General features: G+C 33.7%; 1 pseudogene; it reads left to right on the forward strand.

The window, feature by feature from the left end:
- The first annotated feature begins 324 nt into the window (after nucleotides 1-324).
- On the forward strand, nucleotides 325-23735 carry LOC120889674 (putative N-acetylated-alpha-linked acidic dipeptidase; annotated as a pseudogene).
- Nucleotides 23736-24212: the final 477 nt, after the last annotated feature.

Raw genomic sequence — 24212 nt, forward strand, 5'->3', positions numbered from 1 at the left:
AGCAGCTGTGATTATAGGCCTGCACCACCATGCCTGGAGGATGTTAAGTATTCTTATTACAAAATAGCTATGTGATGAATAGGTTATGCATAGATTAGAGAGGTTTGGTGATTTCCCAATGTGACTGTACTTCAAAGTATCATGTTTACACGAGTTTATATGATTTTATCGATCAAATAAAAATATAAGGTTAAACTAAAAAGTTTTCTGAAATAGATTATGTAACACTGTGCTGCATTTGATTTTGACATCCTGCATCCAAACAGCTGCTGTAATGCCACTGTGGCTCAGCGAGCCTAGCCGAGCCCGGGCGTTGTAAGCTTCATGTGGGAAAACCCAGGAGAGCTCGGTGCAGGAGATAAGCGCTGCTCCACTGCTCTTCTTGGTTAGAGCTGAAGAAGGAAATTTATTAAGGAGCAGCCCACAAACATATTTCTTCAATGAGAATGGCAATCATCAAGAATACAAAACAAAACAAAACAAAACAAAACGACGACAACAACAACAACAAAAACTATAATAAATTCTGTTGGGAAGTGAGAAAAAAGGAAATATGATACACTTCGGTAAGAATATAAATTGGTTACTGTACTACAAAGGAACAACAATGGAGTTCATAAATTATTGAAGTAAATTAATCATCAAATTAATTCCAAGGGCTGTACAAAGATAAGAAAATAGCAGTCTAATTATTTCTAAGAAAGCAAATTACATCACTTCACAGAAAACAAGTTCAGTTTTCTAATAAATAAAATTCACATATTTCTTTGTTTTGATATGATAAAGTTGTCAGAGATTCTCTTCTGTATACTCACCTAAGAAATATGTCTGTGGGCTAACCACTACTTACTACAGAAGTAATAATATGACAACTAATATGAAGTGATCAGGGCCTCCATGTGATACTGGCAGAGTTCAGAAATCTTCCAGCCAGTCCCAAAGGCACTCTGTGAATTCTGGAGAAGAATGAGTTAGACTTTCAAGTTGTTTTCTTTCTTTTTCTTTTTTCTATTGCCCCTAAAATAATTCCTACTTCCACCAAGAGATTGCATTTCTTGAATATTGGGCTAGATGCTTGAATGGGTGATCCATTAAGTATGGACCAAATAGAGACTCATTTAACATCTTGGTTAATCTCCATTAAAATCTTGTTTTTTGTAAGAACTTCCTCTCATTAACAGCCACTGATTTTACAACAATTGAACCTTCAAAGGTCAACTTTAAATGTGTAATTTTTTTGGAATATTGTTATTTTTTAGTGAAACGATAGAGCAGAAATGTTATCAGTTTATGGTTTTAGCAAGCATTTTGGAAAATTTGGAAATATTTTGCTTCAGTTTGGCTTTAATTCTATCCTGTCCTGTAGAAAGTGATACAGTTATTGATTTCTTTTTTTAAAATTTTAATTCAAGTATATCTTTGATCTCTCTCAACAGTGGACATTTCTCCAGCCCTCCCATTTAAGATCATGCTTCCCAAAGCCTCCAGCAAGAGCTCGCATTGAGATTGGCATTGCCTTATTAATCTTAAGAGTGTGTGGGAGAAAGGCCAAGATTATTCCTAGATCAGGGAACATTGTGGGGCAACTGAATTTATACTTCACATTATGATTATTAATATTTGTTTTTTTATATAGTCTAAGTTTCCCAGGCTGGCCTTGAACTCCAGATCCTCCTGCCTTAGTCTCCCAAGTGGTGAAATTACAGGTGTGCAAAACTTTGACACCTGTTATTTGCTCATTATTACAAAAAAAAAAAAGAACAATGGAAAAAATGTGAGAATGTTCGTTTATTTACTGATTTTTAGAAATTGTGTTTTCAAAAGAATAAAACTATATTCCCACTCTACCAAAGTTGATCTTTAAATCTGAGTGCCTCCCCTCCTGGCATACTTCTCACCAAGATTCAGCTGTGGGAATGCAAGGGTTTTAGAAGGAATGAGAATTCATACCTGATCTTTTAGTTCTCCAGCATACACATATGTACATATACAATTTATGATCTGGTAAGTTTCACAACTGTGCTTTCTAGAAATGATCTTGGATTTGAAAAGCACAGCTGCACTAGGGGTCCACATTCTTCAAAAACAAAGACTTTATTTCCAATTCTAAATCACATTTTCTAACAGCATCCACTCCTCCTTAAAATATGAAAATCTGTTTTTATTAAGAAGATCTGAGCAAGAGTTGTAGCACATTCCTGTAAGCCCAGGCACTCAGAAGACCAAGACAGAAGAACCACAAATTTGAGGCCAGCCTCTGCAAGTTAGTGAGAATCAAAGAAATTTAGCTAAATTCTGTCTGCAAATTTAAAAATAAGAATATATTTTATATATAATATATATGTATAATATATATATTACACACACACAAGCCTGGGAATGTAGCTCAATTTTAAAGCACCCCTGTGTTCAATTTTCAGTACCAATAAATAAAATAATTGAATTTTAAAATAATAGAGGTTTGGGATGTAGTTCAGTAGGAAAATATCTCTTAATTGGGAGAAAAAAAAAAAGCAGGAAATAAAAAAGAACCTACTCTGTATTTTCCCAAAGTATTTATAAAGTGGCTGTAGGGGTATTGAGAATAAAAGGATTTAATTTTATTGTTCTGTTTTTCAGTATTTTTTAAAAATCATGATGAATTAGTTTCTGGTTCTTGTTTAATTGCAAAGCAAAATCTAAATATGTGTTTGCATTGTTTGTGTGAAAACAATGATGGTTCATGTAGAATTTTCAAAACTTGGAAAGCTGACTTTTAATTTTGCCTAAAGAAATAAGGGCCACCTTTTCTGAGAAAATGTACCCAAGTTCCTTCCAAGGTGGATCTGAAAACTGATCAGAGAGAGAATAAAGGTTCAGGTTTGTTTCACTTTCCTTTGAACTCTTCACTGGCCTTTTAGTCTTCCAACTAAAACCACCTGGATACACTTCCATCTAAAACCAACTGGGCACACTCTTCACTGGTATCTACTTCGAATACACAAATGAGGAAAATATTGGACTTGTTACCTGAAAATGTTATCTCAAACCCTGATGTTATTTGTTTGTTTGTTTGTGTGTTTCTTGTAAATTTTAAGATTCAGAGACCCTTAAATCAAGATTGTTTAGAAGTTGAACGTGGGTGGATGGCAGAAGCCAACAATGGACAATAATTTGCATATTTTCAAACAGAACTGGGTCCTAATTTAGGGCTGCTCCTTGATAAATTTCCTTCTGTAGCTCTAACCAAGAAGAGCCATCCAGCAGCAGTGCTTTCCTGCAGGCAGCTCTACTGGGTTCTCCGACCCGAAGCTTACAGCGCGCGGGTTCGGATAGGCTCGCTGAGCCACAGTGGCATCATAGAAGTGGCTTGGATGCAGGACATCAAATCCTGGGTCCAGCAAAAGGGCGCGATTCTGCCTGCCCTCTGCATGCACTTCGACTCCAGAACTCATCCTTCACACTGTCCTCCCTGCTCTGCTCTGTTCTGTGTTTGAAAATTTCAAGTCCTTTCATGAATCAAATGGAACATCTTTTTATGTGTTGGAAATTTTTGATATGCTTTGCCCATTTTAATGAAGTTGTTGCTTTGAATGAACTCTTTAAATATTGAAGGATCTCAGTCTCTAAATAAGTTGTATTGTCTTCTAAGTTGTGCATATATCAACAAGTCATTTCTACATACATGAAACAATGGACTTACAGAATGAATTCAAAATTCCATATTCAATAAGAAAATGTATTCAAAATTAAGACTTGCAGGGATCTCCATGGTTATACAATATATATTTTATACATTTTATAACAAATTTTGTATTTGTAAATAAATGATTGTATAGTCTTTTAGGATTTTTTGCTGTCTTAATGACAGCTAAAACTTTATAGGGTGCTTACTGTGCCCCAGGTAATGCATTAATCCTGGCTCTTTTAATATTCATAACACCTTTCTGAAGTGCTAAAATTAGGGAGAAATTAATTTTTCAAAAATGAAATTAAGCTTGAAAAAAAGCAAAAGAAACTCTAAACAATTAAGCTTGGAGAGAATAAAGAGCTCAAGACTACCTAGTAATGTAACTATGTCTTGGGATTAACTCAGAAAAATCAAGTATAGAAGAACTTAATTAAGCTTCTCATTAATATTTTCCATCTCTAAGAACTTGAAACCAGGGTGTTACTTAAGACTGAGGACTAGAGATTGGTTTGGTGCTACACACCTTTAATTCCATCAACTCAATAGACTGAGACAGAGAATTGCAAGTTTGATGCCAGACTCAGAATTTTGTGAGATTGTAAGCAACCTAGTAAGACCTGGTCTCAAAATAAATAACTTTAAGAGGCTGGAGATATAACCCAGTTGCAAAGCACCACTGGGACCAGTTTCCAATACCCTGAACAAACAAAAAATAATCAAACAATTGAGAACAAGAAAAATACTTGAGAAAAAGAAAAACACTGAAGAGTAATTCTGAAGATTTATTGGAAGTAGAATCATTCATTATTCTTCTAACATTCTGATTTCTATTATTTCATCATTCTTAGTACAATATGGCTGTGTTCATGTGTGTGTGTGTGTGTGTGTGTGAGTGTGTGTGTTTGTGTGTGTATCTTATCATTTTCTCATCTGAAATTTTTAAAAATTCAATCCATGAGATTTAGGGCAAATCTTTCTCTTTAGCAATTACCTATGACACTTGGGTTTTATAAATAATAGATCTTTGGTAGATGCGAAAGAAACACAAAATGGATGAGCTTGAAAGTTTACATTTATCAAACTGCCAAGCTCCTTTTCAGTTTATAACAAAAGAAAGTCCTAAAGTTAATTCTGCCGCAGGTCTGGTTTGGTTAACTAAATATTTCTTTAAATGAGTAGAAAAAATTTACCCCAAATTTAGTGTAGGTCTGAGAAGGCTTATTTCTTTAATACTTTGATGATACCCTACCACTGAACTACATTTCCATAGCTGAGGTCAAATGCGTGTACCACCATGCCATATAATGGTTTTCACTGTCGGTTCAGTGGTGAGGAGTACCAAAAAAGGAGAAAAAAAAAAAAAAAAAAGAAGAAAGAAGTAACAGAAAAGCAAGGAATCAAAATCAATCAGATATTTCAAACTTTAAACACCAGTAGAAAAATAAATCAATGTTTTTTTTTAATTGAGATGTTATTGTAAAACAAAATATTATTTAATAAAATAATTGTTTCAGTTAAAGTGTCTCTTTGCAAAACCTAAGTGTCTTTTTAGATTTCAAAGTTTCAATCTAGAAACTCAACATGCACTTTATTTCCTTATTTGACATTTACTGTTATTATATGCAACATACAGGTGTTCCAGGATTCCTGAACATCAAAGAAAGACACACACTATATCTTAATTATCATATAAAGGGGACAGGCACAAATAGAAATACTCAAGGATAGTCAAGCTGAGTTCCATCAGAAAACATAATTCAAGCCATGAGGGCAAATAACAAAAAGACAACTATTTATTATATTAGATAGGTGAGGAATTTAGGGGAAAAATAAACCAATGTCAGAGAGGAAGAATGTAGCCAGGATAGGGAGTGGAAGGAGCATGCTGTTTCAGATAAGATGGCCATAGGATATCTCTCAGAAAATGTAGCATCTTACTAGAGGAAGAATAAGTAGTATGGACTGAGAAATGCTGTGTGCAAAGGCCCCAAGGGAATATTCTTGGCAGAATGGAAAATAAAAACTTGGAGATATGATGTGGGTTGTTTCATACACCATGATGGGGGACATGAGGAAGATAATGGGTTTTAGGGAGTGAGATCAGGAGCCATTCAAGAGTTTGAAATAAATAAATTTAGTTTTTGAAAGGATCATTTCCATGTAGGAAGTTAGCAGTGGTCTTTGAGTAAACAACTGAGAGAAATTAAATGAAAACCAATGTATCATTTTTCTGTCTTTAAGGAAACTACACCTTAAGAGTTGATTGTACACCACTGATGTATAGCTTGGTATACAATCTAACAAAAGAAGTAAAAAGAAAAAAAAAAAAATATATATATATATATATATATATATATATATATATATATATATATATGTAGGACAGGAATCTCTTTAACCTTTATACTCCATAACTCTGGTCCTAATCCAAGTTAGTAAGAATGAAGGGGGTTTGGCATGACAGATTTTTGTTTCTGCTAATTGTCTGAAGTGAATGGAAAGAAAACAATAAGGACAACAGAAAACCTGTTCACTGAATAGAATCAGAAATAAACAATGTAATTTCCAAGAAAAACAATTTTTCAGGAGGAATTATAAGTTATAATACATGTCATTAAGCTTCGGTTTCAAAAGCATGAAATTTAACCATATAACTTCTATTGAAATTGAAAAATCAATTTGAAAACATTTATTAGTCTAGCATTTATGAGCCCCATTGTTTGGCTGGAGTTTTATAAATTACCACACAACATACAATATTTAAGTATCTGAGACCTGGTATTTCATAAATTTCCCCTATTCAAGCAATTCACAATACATGCTAAGGAAACCCTGCAGTTATTTTTGTTTGCTAACTGAATTTGTGGTCTCTGGTTATAATTGCAAAAATGTTGCTCTATAGGTCAAGTTTGAAGTATGTGGTGCTTAAAAATTTTAATTTTCTTATTTGTTTTGGGAGAATAATTTGTAGTATTTCAAACTTTCCTGGTAAACTAACTACTTGGTGGTATATTTTTACACTGTTTAATATATATATATATATATATATATATATATATATATATACATACACATATATATCCCTCCCTTTGGCTAATGGAGTTAACCTATTCCTTATGTGAAGTTTGATATTAAATTATAAGCTTGAGTGAAATAATTGCGTTTCATGTTTTATAAATTTAACTTGTGTTTCTATAAACTTTTGCATATGTGTCTCTTATAGCACATAGGATACTGATTTCTACATTTTCCTGGCTACCCCTACTGTAGAAAGTTTGTTATGTGCCTTATTGGTCTATGAATCCCTGGCATTTACAAAGCTCTTAAAAAATGTAGGTGCTCCAAAAGGTATCTGAATTGCACTTGTTGAAAATTAGTTCATTTGACTCTCATTAATAGAAAATACAAACACCTTATACCATTATTGTTCAATGATCTGTAAATAACTGGACAATGTTAGTTTAGTTTGCTGCCTGATTTTGGTACAACGTGTAATATTCTGGGTTTACAATTCCATAAAAATGTAGAATTGTAAAATAGGTCATGTTTATATTCATGAGAATATTTTTCTCATTTATGAAACCAGAAAATGAGTTTAATGTTTAACAGAATGACACAAATAATTGGTTAAATGAAATATTTATATTAAACTTTATATGCATATATACATATATTACTTAATGGCTTTGATAATCTTTCTGACAAGAAGAAGTCCTAAAAAGAATACATTCTGGGGGCTGGGATTGTGGCTCAGAGTGAAAGCACTCACCTTGCATGCATGAGGTGCTGTTTTTGATCCTCAGCCCCACATAAAAATAAAATGCAGATATTGTGTCCTCCTATAACTAAAAATATAAATATTAAAAAAGAATATATTCCCTTAACCTGTTCACTTCTTTTTATTTTCCTTTTCTAAGAAAAAGGAAAATATATGTTTTTGAGATTCACCTAGCCCAATTTCGAAAGTAGACAAAACAAAATTATACATTTTCTAAAAAAAATGGTTTGATAATAGTTTGATGTGGTCTTCTTTTCTATGCACCTTATGGATTTTTCTTAATGTAGTGATTCCCATACATAATAACATGAAAATTTCTGTTTAATGTCAGAAATTCATTATTGTAATTCATTTATTTATTCATTTGCTGCACCCCTGGGTGACACCCCAACCCCACAGTTTTTAAGGACTGCTAACATAAAGATTGCATTTCTTGTTTTGTGTAACTATAATTAACTCCCTGGTTAACAACAGACATGTAAGTTTTACTGCATCTATTTTTTAAAGTATTTCCCTTTCTTCCATTAATTTGTGTAGCTTCAAAGTCCTGATGAAGGTTTTAAAGGCAAATCTCTTTATGAGAACTGGAATAAAAAGAGTCCTTCACCTGAGTTCAGTGGCATGCCCAGGTAAACAAAACAGCAACCCAGCTTTCTGCTCGATTTGATTTTTGGACTGGGATTGTTTAGAAAATATCAGAATATTTTCTTTCAATCATAAATTTAAAAATTAAATTTCAAAATGCTCTAAGATCAGATAAAACAAATGCTTAAGAGTCTCAAATCCAATATTTCGATGTAGGTGTCGGCTACCAAAAAATGAGTGTTATTAGAAGGAGTACTTGCATATGGTACATAATATAAAGTTAAAATAGAGATAATGGTAAAAAGTAATTCTCATCATATTTCTATCACCTCTTCACTTGTCTTTTTTCTGAACACCACACAGTTAACAGATACTTTGGTTACTCTAATATTGAACACAAGCATTACTTCTGCATTGGTTGTATCCTCACAAGCAAGGGAAAAGAACTATCTCAGTTGTTTGAGAATGTTGATATCACCAACATGTATAATTTAAAGTAATAAGGAAATAATTTACATCTGAATTACCTGAAAAAACTGGTTACTTATTTCACTTTATCACATACCACAAATACAGATGTTAAATGAAATAATGTAAAGGAAAATATTTTTAAATTTCAGGAATGTTTTTTAAAAGGAACTTATAAACTAGCCATAAAACTGAATATTTTAGGATCAAATTAATGTTTCTCTCATTATTTTCTGCATGTTTAAGAGTGTCATAATAGGGAGGGAGTTTAGTTTAATTGATCTTTAATCTAAAATTGATAAAAAATTATTCTAAAATAATTCTGTTTTTTCTCCCTAAAAGGATTAGTAAATTGTGGTGTGGTAATGATTTTGAGGTGTTCTTCCAAAGACTCGAAATTGCTTCAGGCAGAGCACGATATACTAAAGATTGGGTAATTGTCTTTCCCTAAATTCTTCAAGATTATTTATGAATCTATTTTAGCCAAACAAATAATTTTGACTTCAAAAAGTGGCTCAAGCATTAAAAGAAGTGAGGAATATGAAGGCAGAAAGGAGACATGGTAGGGCTTGGAAGTACTGGTCCTATGTGGGATGGGTCCTGCATCTGATGTCTGAGCCCTTGTTCATTGACCCTGGCCCTAGTACTCCTGACTGCAAACTTCTTTATGTTATATTAAATATTTTTTCTATTTTATTTGGTGGTATTGCATTCATAAATTCATTTAAATCATATAGGAATTGTCTCTTAAAATGTTTATATTAGTAAATTATAGTTATATGTAATATTTGGGTTCATTTTGATATAGTCATAGAGGCATGGAATATAATTTGTTCCATTTCCGTCCCCAATGCTTCTTCTTGCCCTCCACTGCTCCTTTCCCTTTTCACTTCTTCTAGTCTAATGACCATCCTTCTATTTATTTATCATTTTGTTAAAATTGGTGCTTTGTAGAACATAAAGGTGGAATGCAGCTATATGCACATGACATAATATCTTTACTTTTAATATCATTCAAAATTAATCCATATAAATACCTATATAAACATTTCTATTTTTATCTCTTATAGATCCAATTATTAGATTAATCTTTAAAAAACAAGTGACATAATGCACAATGAAGATATGAGTCATATGCCATTCCTTTTGTTGTTGCTACTACTATAAGTTTATATTTTTATTTTTATCAAAATAACATAGATGCATAGTTTATAAAACCTCATAACTAAAACTAGTAGCTTCTTATATCAGTTTGGTACTTGTCCCACTTGATTCTATTTGTCAGGTGAAAATTCTTTCAACTTTTACTTTTTAATATGTATCTACCTCCATCTTTATAAATTATCAACAACAAATAAATGATCAATATCAAAAATTCAAGCACTTTGGAAAATGATCAAAAGGCATAAATCAGCAGTTTGAAAAGTTTTTCTTTTCTTTTTCTTTCTTCTCTCTTTTTTTCTTTCTTTCTTTCTTTCTTTCTTTCTTTCTTTCTTTCTTTCTTTCTTTCTTTCTTTCTTTCTTTTTTTTTAAATATACTGAGAGCTAGAACCCATGGGATTTTACCACTGAACTGCATTCCCAGTCCCTTTTTTACAATTTTTAGTTTGAGGTAGCATCTCCCTAAGTTGCCCAGGCTAGCCTTGAACTTATGATCCTATTGCCTCAGCCTTCCAAGTTGCTGGGATTACAGGCATGCACCACTGTGCCTAGATGAAAAGTCCTTCCTTCTTGGCTTTTTCTTATACTGTTGACTTTCCTTATACCTGTCTGACCATCCCTTCCTCTCCATAGTGAGATTCTGCATTTACTTCTGAACCCCTCACTGCATGAACAGTCTACTTTTCTACATAGTGTTCCTCAGAGAATAATTTTTTAATAGAATTTCAGTCTTTAAAAAAATCCCACATATTTCCCTACATAATATTGTCATGTTTATTTACTTACTTCTAATAGTTCAGTCTTCTTAAATTATTTTTATTCAAATGCAACACTTTTCTTGACTTTTCCTAAGTCTCCTAAAACATTTTCACATCTCTGCTATGATTAAAGACAAGTCTGTAAGTTGACTCCAAAAGAATATTTTTATAATATTGTTTATGTCACACATGCACATATTTTACTTAGTACAAGCCTAGAGTAAGTTTAAATACTGTAATAGTAGACCCATATTAAGTAGCACATTGAGATATTTAAGTACTTCCTTTTATTTATTATTAGTCAAACATTAACAGTAAATAAAGTGCTATGTATTTTATTATAAGCTATCTTACAAGAGATATGTGTTTCTTTTGTAGAAAACACACAAATTCAGCAGCTATCCATTGTATCATAGTGTCTATGAAACATATGAGTTGGTGGAAAAATTTTATGATCCAGCGTTTAAATATCACCTCACTGTAGCCCAGGTTTGAGGAGGGATGGTGTTTGAATTGGCCAATTCCATAGTGCTTCCTTTTGACTGTCGAGATTATGCTGTAGTTTTAAAATGTATGCTGACAAAATCTATAATATTTCAATAAAACATCCACAGGAAATGAAAACATACAGTGTATCATTTGGTATGTTGCTCGTCCTCTTTCCAATGTCATTATTTGTATGTTTCCAGTAATTTCTGAAATGCAATGACCTTCCTTAGGACATTTATTTTTTAAATTTTTATTCTACATGATGAAGTATTCTGTTTACTTGTGCACATGTACTTTTCGTGTCATGACTGCTCATATACCTTGTAAGACAAAAAAGAGGATGATCTTCTGTATTCTCATTTTTTTACCTATGTAACAATATCTTTAGAGATTACATTCTTAAAACTTTTGATGTTTCCAACTTCTATTTCAGATGCACTGTTTTCTGCAGTATAGAATTTTACAGAAATTGCTTCTAAGTTCAGCAAGAGACTTCAAGATTTAGACAAAAGCAAGTAAGTTCTACATTTTTTATGTATATAATGGATATAATTAACAGATAATACAAGTTGACATCTTGGTTACAAAAGCATCTTTGGGACATTTTGACTGTGTTTGTGTCTACTCTACAGCACCCTCTGCAGGGTTGCCTACCTCCTGAAGACCTATCTCTGACATTGCTTAGTTAACTGTGCTGCTCAGAGATGCCAGTGTCTTCTTGCCACCAGCTGAGGAGGTACAACATACCACCTAAACACTGAAGGGTCCTCCATGTGTTATCCCAGCTCTTTTTTTTGTTTGTTTTAATCTCTTGCTCTTTCATTGTCTGTGTATTACACTTCAACCAAATTCTCTTATTTCCAAAAACATACCTTCTTTCTACCTCTTCTTGAAGTTATTACCCCCATGCAGAAATCCTCATCTGCACCTCCAGCTGGTAAAATTCAATTTATCCAGAATATGAATTAATTTGAAACCATTATTTATATTAAACATTATATATATGAAATTTATATATGATAAACATTAGGATTAATCCTATGTAAAATCACAAATGTAAAACAATTTGAACAAAATTTTAAAGTTGATAATGTGACAATACTAAAACACTATCAACTATGCAAACTATGCAAATTTCAAGACTCAGCATAGAGTTCTTATACTTTAACTTAGTATTTCCACTTATTTTTTTTAAGGATATTGTTTCAAGTTTTGATTAAAAAAGATATTACCTAGAGAAAGATAAGAATTATAAAATTATAATATCAAATAAATAAAAGCAACCTAATGTACAGTAGGGGAAGAATTTACTGAAAGATCTCTACCAATTTGAACATTTTATAACCATTAAAAATAATCATTCCCCAACACCAGACATACAAAAAGCAAAGCAAAAATGAGTATTGCAAATATTATGTATGTGAATATAATAACATGTGAGTTAAACCAAAAACATAAAAATTATGTAGGTTAATTTTTTGACCAAACAGAAAAACTTCAGGGGAATAAAGCAATTAGTATAATAATTGTGTTATATATATATACTACTATATAGGGAGAAGATTTTTTATCCTTTATATTTTTATCCAAGATTTTTATGTATAAAAATAAGAGAAATGCGTTTTTAAGGGGATCCCAAACACCATGTATTCTACAAAACTGATTTTTCTATCTTTAAAACAAATGATGTTTCCTTCTTCCTCTAACAGACTGCCTCATGGCTTGAATTATGTTTTCTGATGGAACTCAGCTTGACTATCCTTGAGTATTTCTATTTGTGCCTGTCCCCTTTATATGATAATTAAGATATAGTGTGTGTCTTTCTTTGATGTTCAGGAATCCTGGAACACCTGTATGTTGCATACAATAACAGTAAATGTCAAATAAGGAAATAAAGTGCATGTTGAGTTTCTAGACTGAAACTTTGAAATCTAAAAAGACACTTCTGGCCCTGCTTTTCTTACATCAATGTTTTTGCTCATCAGAGAACATGAGGTGTTGACTCTAGTACCTTCAGGTTTACAAAATAGTCCACCTTAAAATATATAATTCTCTGATCCTCCCTGGAGAGGCTGGCATGCTCCAGGAGTGAAAAGACTGTTTACTTAGCTGTCTTGAGTATTAGCAACCCAGGGTTACTCCAAGTTGAATTCAGGTAGTATACAAAGAACCTATGAAGACTTAGTGGTAGCTACAAGATGAGAAATCCAGACAGAGAAAGGGAGAGATAGAAATAGAGATAGAGATGGAGATGGAGATGGAGATGGAGACAAGAGAGAGAAATATAGTTGGGTAAGAGGAAAGGAGAGAAAGAGAGAAGGAGAAATAAAAAGAAGTGAATGTGTGTGTTTGTGTACTTACCTGTGTGGATCCACATGACCTCTTGCATTTACAGCAATACTTTGTGAATTTGATGGAGAAACCTGTAACTTCATATTGAAATTATATTTCACTCTAATCCCCTTTGTTTATATGGTCTGCTTATAGATAAATTTTATGCCTCCTTTATACTTTTAAAAGTACTTAATTCATTATGATAAAAAATAAATGTTGAAAATAACTTAAATCTAAATTATGAGATCTTAGTTATTTCTATTTTTGTTTTGTTTACATAGTGCAGCCAATAGGACAACATTGTTGACCTCCTATTTCACTCAACAGCTTTCTATTTGCAAATTTGGGCAACTTGATAAGCTATTGATTCTTAGTTCTGTCATTTATAAAGTGGAGCTATTGCTGGGCACAGTGATACACACCTGTAATCCTAGCAACTCAGGAGGATGAGACAGAAGGATCATCAGTTCAAGACCAGCCTCAGTAACTTAATGATGCCCTAAGTAATTTAGTGAGACCCTTGCCAAATGCCAATGTCTTGGCTTGGCACAGAATCAGGAGCCACCACACAGCTTTGTAGGTTCAAACAGCAATTCTTTATTCCCCATCTCACACCGCCTCCACATGGGTTCAGGGGCAATCCCCATCCCCCACAGAATTCAAGTCCTAAATACTTTCTCTCCATGAGAACTCAGTGGGAACTCAGGCAGCAGGCAAGCCCTACTCCCAGCAGGAATAATCTTCAACCTCCACCTTTCCTAAAACCCCTATTGTCATGCCCTAAACCCAAGGATGGGGATACTTCCTGCAGGATACACCCTAATCCTGGATCCACCCTGGTCATTGAGCAGGGTCACCTTTCTCAAACACACAAGCAAGGTCACAGCAAATTTCCAAGGCAAGTCCATTTAACATGGGATATGCTGGAAAGGATTACGATGTGTCATTCCTACTTGGCAATGGCTCTCAGCAGACCCTGTCTAAAAATTTCAAATAAAGTAGAATTAAGAGGGCTGGGGGATTTGGCTTAGTGGCTAAGTACCCCTAGGATCAATCTTCAATTGATTAATCCCCAATTTAATTAAGTAAGTAAAGTCAATTAGAAAATTATATTTAAAAAAAATGGAGGTAGTATCTTTCCAACATGAAGGATTGGCCTGAAGATTAAAAATAATGTATTATGTTAGCATTCAGAACAGTGATTACTAAGTGTCCTTATTGTTAAAAACAACATAAATATTAAGAGCAAATTAAACCAATGAATAAAACAATTATTCCTTTTCTAGATTGTTAATTAAATTATGACACAAGGAATATATTGAATTCAAAACTCATTGTGAAACTTTTTAGGTCTGTTAGATTAATTTTGATTATGCTGAATCATTTTTATTACAAGAACAACCATACCACCAGCGTTTGCAATGCAAATTCTGTGGTATTGTTGGATACATTGTAGGCTTTCCACTACCTTTGAAAGAACACAAAGACACCATCTCTTATGCTTATGAAGGTTTATCCTTAATAACAAGAAAATGTCAGGAGTTGTCACTTAAAAAAATATTTATAATTTGCCTGGCACCTTACAAAACATTTAAAAATTGTCTCATTTAAATATTGATATGACTTCCAAAGTAGATAATTAAGATTCCTAAGGTGAAAAAAGCCTTCCCAAATTCATTTTCTTAGATTTACACTTACATAAAAATTACTATCAAATGTTTCCTTTGGCACAAGTCACTGCTTCCATAGTTTCATAAGTCTCAGCAAAATAGAATTTTACAAGATATCAAAAATATGATTATTAACTGTTGTGGTTATTAATTTGCACATTATAGGAATTTTAAATATTTTTGCTTGCTGGGTAATACAATTTCATTCACTTATACCTATACTAATTTTCTTTTTAGCCTAATATTATTGAGGATTATGAATGATCAGCTGATGTTTCTGGATCAGGCATTCATTGATCCTTTAAGGTTACCAGACAGGCCTTTTTATAGGTAAGAAAGAAAATATGACTCTTCACTTTAATATCACATTTTAAAAATGTTGTGCACTGTGGAAGAAAATATAAAAATTGATTTCTTGCAAGCTAATAGAATATTTCAAAATATATTTAGTGTCAAATATACTATATTGGGGTTCCAAATAATGTAATATGATTCTTATATATCTTTCTTTTTAGCATTTTTTTTGTGTCTGATTATAAAAAAAAATGTTTACTTTAGGAAATGTAAAAGGATCAGAAAGACACAAACAGAAAACAAAAATCTCTCCAATCAAGTTTGTATTTTCTTACACGATTTTAGCCCTTGTTCTATTTTAAATATAATTGTTTTATATATATGCATGATGATAATAAATTTAATAAACATGCATTAATATGTAATAAATATATATTTATTTACTCCCTAAATTTGTTATTAAAGGTTTTTCCACCTAATTTTTGTCAAATGTGCTTATTTCTGGTAAGTACCCACTGCCCCCAGGTTGCCTATACTGTGAGTACTGCAAAATGGGTTATGTTATGGAACAGCCAGAAGTGGCACCACCTTTCCCTGTAGGGACTGTCAAAGGGTCAGGAGTTGGGAGAAAAGGCATCATCCAAACAGGGTGACTCTTTTGCCCATGGTAGCATGGTTGTGTCTCTTTAACACTTTACCTTGTTACTTTGCAACTTATCCTCTTTCAGGGCTAGCACATGACCTTGCTTAGCCCCTTCAAAGAAAGTCTTCTTTCTAGGTCTTGTAAACATCACAAATGGTTTTTAATGATTCTTCATGCCTTCAGCTAAGCATTAAGTCACATTTAGAATATGACTTTTTAAAAAATAGAAAAAAGTTGGTTGGCTGGTTTTAAATGGGAATTTTTTTTTTAATTTATTTTTTTATTGTTGGTCGTTCAAAACCTTACACAGTTCTTAATACATCATATTTCACAGTTTGATTCAAGCGGGTTATGAACTCCCAACTTTACCCCGTATACAGATTGCTGTATCACATCAGTTACCCTTCCATTGATTGACATATTGCCTTTCTAGTGTCTGATGTATTCTGCTGTCAGTCCTATTCTCTACTATCCCCCCTCCCCTCCCCTCCCCTCCCCTTTTCTCTCTACCCCTTCTACTGTAAATCATTTCTTCCATTTGTATTATCTTGTCTTACCCCTCCATTACATAGTTCTTGATATTTCATATTTCACATTTTGATTCAAGTGGGTTATGCACTCCCATATTGCCCCGTATACAGATTGCAGAATCACATCAGTTTCACTTCCATTGCTTTACATATTGCCATCCTAGTGTCTGTTGTATTCTGCTGCCTTTCCTATCCTCTACTGTCCCCCCTCCCCTCCCCTCTTCTCTCTCTACCCCCACTACTGCAATTCATTCCTCCCCCTTGTATTATTTTTCCCTTTCCCCTCACTTCCTCTTGTATGTAATTTTGTATAAACCTGAGGGTCTCGTTCCATTTCCATGCTATTTCCCTTCTCTCTCCTTTTCCCTCCCACCTCTCAACCCTGTTTAATGATGGTCTTCTTCTTGTGCTCTTCTTCCCTAGTCTGTTCTTAATTACTCTCCTTATATCAAAGAAGACATTTGGCATTTGTTTTTTAGGGCTTGGCTAGCTTCGCTTAGCATAATCTGCTCTAATGCCATCCATTTCCCTCCAAATTCTATGATTTTGTCATTTCTTAATGCAGAGTAATACTCCATTGTGTATAAATGCCACATTTTTTTTATCCATTCGTCTATTGAAGGGCATCTAGGTTGGTTCCACAGTCTTCCTATTGTGAATTGTGCTGCTATGAACATCGATGTAGCAGTGTCCCTGTAGCATGCTCTTTTTAGGTCTTTAGGGAATAGACCCAGAAGGGGGATAGCTGGGTCAAATGGTGGTTCCATTCCCAGCTTTCCAAGAAATCTCCATACTGCTTTCCAAATTGGCTGCACCAATTTGCAGTCCCACCAACAATGTACAAGTGTACCCTTTTCCCCACATCCTGGCCAGCACTTATTGTTGTTTGACTTCGTAATGGCTGCCAATCTTACTGGAGTGAGATGGTATCTTAGGTTTTGATTTGCATTTCTCTGACTGCTAGAGATGGTGAGCATTTTTTCATGTACTTGTTGATTGATTGTATGTCCTCCTCTGAGAAGTGTCTGTTCAGGTCTTTGGCCCATTTGTTGATTGGGTTATTTGTTTTCTTATTGTTTAATTTTTTGAGTTCTTTGTATACTCCGGTTATTAGGGCTCTATCTGAAGTGTGAGGAGTAAAAATTTGTTCCCATGTTGTAGGCTGTAGGAGTGGCCTTTCTTTTAGTTTGTCTCTGCTCTATTCCTACAGCTTTCCTAGGACAAGTCCCATGTTACTGCTATTTCTTAATCTCAGGGTTCTCCACTGCATCTTTGGCTTCCCCTTCACATCTCCACACCTTGCCCTCTCAGGGACTGCCCACAGGGACTCTGACCCTAAGGCACTTTGCCTGGCCTCTTGTGCCTTTGTTTGAAATCTCAAAGCCTTCATGACTCCCTAACTCCAGCATCCTGCATTCCTGTACGACCAGAACACATGGTTGATGCCAATGTCTGCTGACATCTTCATCAGCAACCATGGCTGCATGAGCCTCTGAGTGCCTGTGTGGCTGAGAATGTTGAAAAAACTTCCTAGGCCCCCTTGTGCAAGAAGGGTACCCCATGTATCTCTTTTTAAGAGAAATTTCACTTTTACTCTCTTGAATCTGAGATGGGTGTGGTTTTCCCAGCTTCTGAGATGTCCTCAAGCCATCTTTCTCATTGTCTCTGGCCAGAGTCTTTGTCTTTTCTTTAGTAGCCTTAATGTCTTTAACAATTGCAACTTCCATAGCCCCAGTTTTCCCAATTTTTCAGTCCAAGTTTTTCAAATCTTTCTGCTCTGCTTTCTGCTCCTGATTACAATAATACATTTGGCTAAAAGCTGCCAGCAAAATCCATGCCACCACCTGAATGCTAAGCCTGAATGCTATGCTGCCTAGATATTTCTTATGCCAGATTAAAAAAAAATCTATCACTTTTAAAATCAGCTTCACAGAAAGTCTCAGGACAGGGCACAATGCGGAAAAATTCTCATCCAAAACATAACAGGAATGGCCCCTAGTCCGAATTCCAGGAGTCCTCCTCTGAAGCCTCATGACCCCTTTTTTCACAGTCCATGGTCCTATTGGCATTCTGGTCTTCTAACTAAAGCATCTCCAGCTTGTGCTTCCAAACGTTTCAAAAGTCTTCCAACCAAAGGTTAATCACAGCAATAGCCCCACCCCTGGTACCAATTTCTGTTTTAGTCAGATTTTTCACTGCTATGACTAAAGGATCAGACCAGAACTACTATAGAGGAGGAAAAGTTTATTTGAGGACTCACAGTTTTAGAGGTGTCATAGAAGCTGGCTCCATTCCTCCTCCGGGCTTGAGGTGAGGCAGAACATCATGGTGGAACAGTGTGGCAGAGGGAAGTGGCTCACACGATGATCAGAAAATAGAGATACTCCACTCTCCAGCTTCATATATATATATATATATATATATATGTTTTTTTTCCATAGGTAATAGTTGATAAAAATTTGGGACAAAACTCCTGATTCTTCTTGAAATGATGTAGATCAACACTCTTTGTATTCTACCCTCTCTTATTCTTTATTTTCAGGAGTGGATTCAGTAATCTTTCACCATTCTACAGGTATTTTCTTAGCACAAGAAATATTTCTTTCACCTGTGTTATCTTCTCTCCCATAGTGAAGTTCAATCCAAAGAAAATGGTAGAGATTTTTTTCTTTGCCCCAAAGTGGGAATTCACACTTTCACTCCAAATTGAGTGACACCCAGATTACAAATTTTGAAAGGAATAATTTGTCAACTTTTTCCAATTAAAATGGAAGATTACAGGGGTTAGGAAAAAAAGAACTTAGATATATAAATGGAGAGGTTAGCTACTAGAAAATAAAATGATGAGTAGTTGGATGGGTATCTAACTGCTATTTTGGGCAAAACATGTAGAAACTAATCTTTTTTCAGAGCTCCATCTTTTCCTGTTCTCTTTCCTTATAGTAATCAGAATCATTTGTTGTGATTAAAATGTGAGGTTGTCAGGTCCAGTGGGATCTGCTTTCTGAAAGATATTTTACTTCATCTTCTTTATTCATTGGACTGCACTTGAACACTTCATGTTTTTCTCATCTAAATTTTTAGTGATTTTAGTCTTATTACTGCATGAATTATTTGTATATTTGTGCTCCTATGCATCCATATTGTATGTCATAAATATTCTTAGGCATGCATGAACAGTTGTTGTTCAATGGAAAGAAACCTTTTAGCTCAGGGTAAATTTTTCCTCCTCCAGATCATACTCCTAGTGTTGAAATATTTGTGACCTTATTTGCTTTCTTATCATATCTACAGAGATTAACTCTAACTTATTTTTACATTTAGAGTAAGCTCTAGGTAGTTAGCCATACCATTTGCATTGGGACACTACTTCTAATCTCTCCAAAAACAATTTTATGCGGCACAACACTTCCATATAAATCTTTCTGTGCTCTGTTTTTGCACATCATCCCCCTTACCAAATGGCAACAGTGTCTCCCAATGTATACAGAACAAATTCAAACTCATTTGGCTGACATTCATGGATTTTGCTGTTTTGTTCTTATCTGCCCACTTTTCACTTTTCCCTCTATTTCAAAAAAATCCATATGCACCAAAATAAACTTTTTTTTTCTTATTATATGTTCTGGAGTAAATGCAGAAACAGAGGATGTTCAGATCAGATATGGGTATGAATGAGTTGGCAAATGTCATATTAGTGATCTAGGATGATGAATGAATCTTATGACTTTTATCAATAGGAACTTTTAGAGCTACAAAGGAAGTAAAGAATATTCTAACTCTGGAAATGGTGTACATTGAATAATAGCATTGTAACCTTCATGCAATTGTGAATGCAAGGAATACAGGCATGTAGGTTATTGTGTGAAGAAATAATTCCATAATTCCTCTAAATACCCATAAATATGCAAACTTCTTGCAAGACTGGGAGTATTAGAGTGTGTGTCTAAAGACCCATATACACAAAGGAAAACAATATTCTTTTGTCAGGAGTAGAGATTTTATTACAAATAAAAGAATCTACCATCTGCATAGATATTAGATGAGCCTCTCACCATAATTCTCAGAAGCAGGTGAAATCTACCACAATGGGTGAGAGAACCAAAGAGGATATCAATGTCATATTAAACACAGAAACTCAAAATTTTAGGGATAGTTCAGTGAATATGTTGGAAACCAGAGAGCAGTGCTTGTTGTTTTTGATAGGAAGGTTGGGTACATGAGTGTATCTACACTTCATGTGTCCACCTGGAACTTAATTTAACTCTTATTACCACTAATGGTGACCTTGATGCTTTAGCACTTGAAGATAAATTTCCATATCAGATTCAGGCTCTAGACATTTTAATAAAAATATGAAATAATACAAATAATGAAAGATATGAAACTACATAAATTATCCAAGTGGTTTTTCTTTTTAAAAGTTTCTTAAGGGCAGAACTCTGCCTTTTGAAGCTTTTTACCTCGTATTTTGCCATACACGCTGCCTGTGCTTGCCTTGTGGGTAGATGCTCAATAACAATTTGCTGAACATATGTTTCCAAAAATATACCTATTAAAGTCTCCTCTTCCGTTCAGAAAGATTCAGGAATGCTTTTGGGATAGCTAATTATCAAATATTTATTGAATGTCAACTGTGTACATGCTTTATTCTAGGTTCTGGGATCATGGCAGCAAACAAAGTTTTCATTTCTAATGCAAAAGATCATTACAGGATTTTTTGTTTGTTTACTCAGAATCTCTTTTACAACATTTTTTTTTCTTTTCTTGATTAAATTCAAAAATGTCCAAAGCACACAAGCAGTGCTTGTGTACATGTATGTATTTATAAATTACATAATTGGAAGCACTTGGTGTCTGTTTACTAATTTAAAAATTGAGAAAGTCAACTAAACTAGTACTTTTTTGTTTGCTTGATTATTTTTCTATGTATATTTTAATAGGAATATTTGTGTGAGCTAATAATACTTAGAACTTCCTAGCCATTTAAACATGGATAAGCTTCTTAATCTACTAACCATTCAGTTTTCTAATGTATAAAATATAGATAAATAAAACACACCTTACACACACCTTATACAGATAAATAAAATACACCTCATTTTGAGGATTTAATGAGTACCTGGCATATAGTGTTATATAAACCAGCTCTTATTTGTGCTACTATTACCACCATCTTACTTGTGGTTTTGTTGGAGAAATAAAAAAAGTTGGTGATATATATAAAAATCCTTAGTTTAGTACTAGATACATGACATTTGCAAATAAATGAAAATTATTAATGAATCAGCTAGTCATTTATCATTATTCTAGGGGTATCAAAATGATCACTCTCATGAAGAATGGTAGGAAGAACATTGTGGAAAGAACATTTTTTTTCAATACATGGTGCTAGAAAAATGGGACATCACCATGAAGAAGAATACTTGCTCTTTGAATGGGCAAGTACTTTTTGGATAAGACCAAAAAAGCACATGAAACAAAAACAGTCAAATGGGATTCCATCAAATTTAAAAACTTCTACACAGCAAAGGAAGCAACAGCATAAAGAAAACACTGATAATGAGAGAAAATGTTTACAAACTGTACATCTGACAAGGGATTAATATCCTGAATACGTTAAAATCATAACTCAATAACCGAAAAGTTCAAATTTAAGATAGGCTAATGAGCAGAATAGATAAGTTTCAAAAGAAAATATGCATGTGAATATCCCACAGATATATGAAAAATGTTCAACATCAAATAATGTAATATATCTTTCTTTTTAGCATTATTTTGTGTCTGATTATAAAAAAAAATGTTTACTTTAGGAAATGTAAAAGGTTCAGAAAGACACAAACAGAAAACAAAAATCTCTCCAATCAAGTTTATATTTTCTTACATGATTTTAGCCCTTGTTCTATTTTAAATATAATTGTTTTATATATATGCATGATAATAATAAATTTAATAAACATGCATTAATATGTAATAAATATATATTTATTTACTACCTAAATTTGTTATTAAAGGTTTTTTCCACATAATTTTTGTCAAATGTGCTTATTTCTGGTAAGTACCCACTGCCCCCAGGTTGCCCATACTGTGAGTACTGCAAAATGGGTTATGTTATGGAACAGCCAGAAGTGGCACCACCTTTCCCTGTAGGGACTGTCAAAGAGTCAGGAGTTGGGAGAAAAGGCATCATCCAAACAGGGTGACTCTTTTGCCCATGGTAGCATGGTTGTGTCTCTTTAACACTTTACCTTGTTACTTGGCAACTTATCCTCTTTCAGGGCTAGCACATGACCTTGCTTAGCCCCTTCAAAGAAAGTCTTTTTTCTAGGTCTTGTAAACATCACAAATGGTTTTTAATGATTCTTCATGCCTTCAGCTAAGCATTAAGTCACATTTAGAATATGACTTTTTAAAAAATAGAAAAAAGTTGGTTGGCTGGTTTTAAATGGGAATTTAATGATCACAGCAGTGTTATAAGACCAGGGGTAGTGTGGAGTAGTAAAACTCAGTACTTATTTTTTATTCCCATTGATACAAATAATTTAATTACAGTCAGTTTCATCCTCTGTGAAACTAACAGCAACTTTGTAGAATTCACTTTTAAGAATTAGAAAAATTGGCCAGGTGTGGTGGCTCACATCCATAATCCCAGCAATTTGGAAGGCTGAGGCAGGAGAATCACAAGTTCAAGGCCAAACTGAGCAACTTAGTGAGGCTCTAAGCAACTAAGTGAGGCTCTGTTTTAAAATAAAAACTAATAGTAATAAAGTAAAATAAAAAAGGGCTGGAATATGGGGTCGTGTAAAAGCCCTTTGGATTCAATCCTCAGTATAAAAAAATTTAGAAAAGAAAGAAAGACTTACAAAAAATTGTAGTAAATTCTTGAAGAATATTAAGCACAATCTACACCAGATAATCAGCAGTTGTTTATCCTTGTTGCTACTAGTGTTAGTCTGAACAACTTTGAGCTATCTATTTAAAGTAAAAGTAGTTAATACATATTTCATAGACTAGTCTTTGGAGACTAGTGAACTTACAAGTTTGCTTGCCAAAGGGCTTACTTAAAGTATAAATTTAGGAATATGAGATCCAAGATTGTATGGTGCTCCTGTTTCTTTCTTGTATGTCATTTGTGCAATTAACAAGGAAGTATTTTCTCTGGACAGGCATGTCATCTATGCTCCAACCAGCCACAACAAGTATGTAGGGGAATCATTCCCAGGAATTTCTGATGCTTTGTTTGATATTGAAAGCAAAGTGGACCCTTCCAAGGCCTGGGAAGAAGTGAAGAGACAGAATTCTATTGCAGCCTTCACTGTGCAGGCTGCAAAGGGACTTTGAGAGAATTAGCCTAAGAGAGTTCTCTAGAAACCTCAGGTTGAATTGGTATGGTATATCAATTGATAAATTAAGAAATAAATGTGGGAGTTTATTTATTTATTTATATATTTATTTGTGTGTGTGTGTTTACCTTGTTTTATGTTATTCTTTCTGGGGAGAAATAAAGAAAAAATAAATAATTTTATTGTATAATTACACAATTCTGAAATTGAAAAGTTGGACTGAGTATTAAAAGTAAAGAGAAAAACTTAATATAATAACACTCTTATCCAACAGTATCAGGAAATCAAGTCAGGTGCAGCCTTTTGAGATCTAATCACATTACTGCACACATGGAATTCCATTTGCCTATTATGGAGCACATGGGAACAATGCATGAAGCTGCTCTGCCCTAAAGCTGGACCCTGCTTGTTGGGACATTCTGATCTAATCATGTTTCTAGTTAATGTAGTCACTCTGGACCACAAAGGATAATTACTTTTGTATTAATA

This window comes from Ictidomys tridecemlineatus, chromosome 4 (assembly GCF_052094955.1).
Source record: "Ictidomys tridecemlineatus isolate mIctTri1 chromosome 4, mIctTri1.hap1, whole genome shotgun sequence".
NCBI lineage: Eukaryota > Metazoa > Chordata > Mammalia > Rodentia > Sciuridae > Ictidomys > Ictidomys tridecemlineatus.